The following is a 2,742-nucleotide window of genomic DNA, read 5'->3' on the forward strand; positions in this document are numbered from 1 at the left end:
TCCAGCTGGGGCTGACCACTGGGTGGTCAGCCAGGGTGGTGGGATAGGCTTGGCACAGGTGGCCTCTGCCCCTTCTCCAAGGTGTTCTGTTGGCACCAGGCAAGCACCAAGCTCTCAGGAGGGGACAGGGGCTGTAGGTATTGGGAGAGAGAGAAAGATGAAGCAGCTGATGGGAAACAAGGAGGGAGTTTTCCCTTGGGCTCGCCTCTAAATGCATCCCCCAACTCAGGTCACTGCTGCCTCTCCCAGGGGACCCATTTCACCTTCTGACAGCTCCGTGCACGGGAACTGCTGCAGCAGGGACCTGAGGAGCTTTGCCAGCCTCCACCAAGGGGTTTGGGCACACACTCACCCCATCCCTGGGAGCAGACACGGGACAGACAGCCATCCCTGAGTCCCCCAGCAGCCTTCACAGGCAGGATCAGGATCAACCCTGGCTGCCTGCATCCCCTGAGGCTGGAAAACACCCGTGCCAGGACGAAGACACTGTGCATGTGTGCACCTCTTTGGCCTGTCTCTCCATCCCCGGGAGAGGGGCTGACCTGCTCGGCAGATCCTGATAACGGGCCATTTTGAGCAAGAGCCGTCGGAAAGAAACCGCCTTTCACAGCAGCACAGAGGACAGTTGTTCCTGGGGCCAAACCTCCCTCTCCTCCTCTCCTGCCTCGGGATGCTCGGCTGCTCAAAACCCACGGAGGCCATGGGGAAGGAGGAGACCTGGGAAGAGGGATTTACGGCTTGCTTCGAGGCGAGCGGGGCGGCAGGAGGAGCCGTGTCTGGGCAGGGGTTTGGGGGGGAGAGGGCGGCATCAAGACAGGGCTGCAGCCGGCTGACGCCAGCCCCGCTCTGCGGGCTGAGACCCTTCCAAGGCGCCGGCCGAGGTACAGATGTTCCCATTGTGCATCTTGGGAGCCTTCTCGGAAAACTCCAGCAGCTTCGTTCCTCCAGCTGCCTTTTTAGCTCCAGCTTTAGGGTTTGAGGGTTTTTTAAAATCATATATGTAAGTTTGGAAGAGAGCCTTCGCACTGCCACATTTCTTTGCCTCGTGCCAACCTTCCCAGCATTTAAAAAGCTTCCTCTCTGTTTCATGTGCTCCCCCCGCCGCCTGAACAATCGTCACCATCCCAAGGATTGGCACTATTAAGCTCCGGTGCAAAGCAACCGCTGCCAACCACAGGCTGTTTTGTATTGCAGGGGCTGGTTCGTGGGGTAGAGCAGACGGGTGGAGAGGCGGGCTGTGAATGGGGACCCTGCAAACCAGTTCTGCCCTAGCAAGCGTTTGATGCTAGAAATCCACATGACCCTGTCAGTGCTCCTTGACTCAATTTTCCCACCGACAGAACAAGCAGCATCACAGTGGGGAGAAGAGAGGCTTGCAAACCACTCTGAGATCCTGAGTTACAGGGGTTTTATTCCCCCCCTGCTTCCCATGGGCAAAAGCAGCTACGCAGGAATGAGAAGTGAGACGTGAGAGGGATGTTAGATCAGCCCTCAGACACAGCAGGAGAGGCAACTTTGAAAAACCGAGCTGGGAACAGAGCTAAAAAAATTATTGAAGGATTTTGGGAAGAATCAGCCTCTTAGAACAGGATTGGAGCCAGGAACCAGAGCTGCAGGGCACTGCCTCTGGATCTAGCTCCATCACCGACCAACTTTAGGGTATGCTTGGGCCCTGCAGGCAGAGGGAGTGACCAAAGCCTTGGGTTGAGTCTAGGTGTGAGCAGAGAGGGTGTTAATATCCTGGTTTGGGTCCCGCTCTGCTCCTGCATCTCACTCTGTCCTTGTTTATAAACCACTTTGGCTGAGCCAAGGGCAATGCTGGTTCCCCATGGCTGAGGCTCCCAGTTAGTCTTTGGGTCCAAACATAATGGGAGGTCAAGGTGAAAGCCCTGCAGCGCTTTCCAACCCTCATCCTGGCCTGAATCCTCTCTCAAGTACAACACCTTTAAGGTTAGCAGGGGATCCAGGTGTAATTTCCTTAGAAAGCATAGCTTAAGAGAGGGGAAAATTACCCCATCGCTTCTGCCAGCACTAGCAGCTTATGGACAAGAGGGCAATAAATGAGAATCAGCTTCCAAAGAGGAACAAGAAAGCAACACCACTTAGAGCCAGAGAGCAACAGAAAGTGCACATTTGTAGCAGGAGAGATGTTTACAGCCCACGAGCAGCAAGAAAAGCCACAGCTTTTAAAGGGAGTGGGGACAGAGGACATCTGTTTTTCAAAACAATCAGGAAAGGGAGTCTGAAAAGCAAGCACAGCTCTTCTAGACATTAAAGAAAAGGCAGCAGCTGCTGGACGTCACCCTCGGATCACGAGGGCATCCAGCGTGGGGGTCACATCAGGAGGCAGGCCAGCAGCAAGGTGACAGGCAGGGCTGGCAGCAGGAGGGAAGGCAGGGCTCCCCGGAGCCCTTTGCTGGTGACAGAATGCCCTGGGAAACTCCAGGCCTGGGGGGTTTGATCTGCCGCTGCAGATAGGCTCTTCCTTATCAGCTTCCTCCTCCAGGCACAAGGCGTTCGGAGTTGGAGAGCAGGATGTTCAGGGCTGGCATCATTGTGGTGCCGATTCACACTGTTTCACTTCCTACATCCCCTAAAAATCATGGAGCAAAACTGCGAGTAGTTTGCAGCCAGCCCCCTGCAGCCAAGCCCCCCAGCCCCAAGTCCACTGGGGCACCAAGCCATAGGCACAAGCCAGACCAGTGTCCACAGCTCCCCAACACAGGAACCTGAGTCTTACAG

The sequence above is a fragment of the Buceros rhinoceros genome, unplaced genomic scaffold, assembly GCF_000710305.1.
Source record: "Buceros rhinoceros silvestris isolate BGI_N320 unplaced genomic scaffold, ASM71030v1 scaffold3060, whole genome shotgun sequence".
Lineage (NCBI taxonomy): Eukaryota > Metazoa > Chordata > Aves > Bucerotiformes > Bucerotidae > Buceros > Buceros rhinoceros.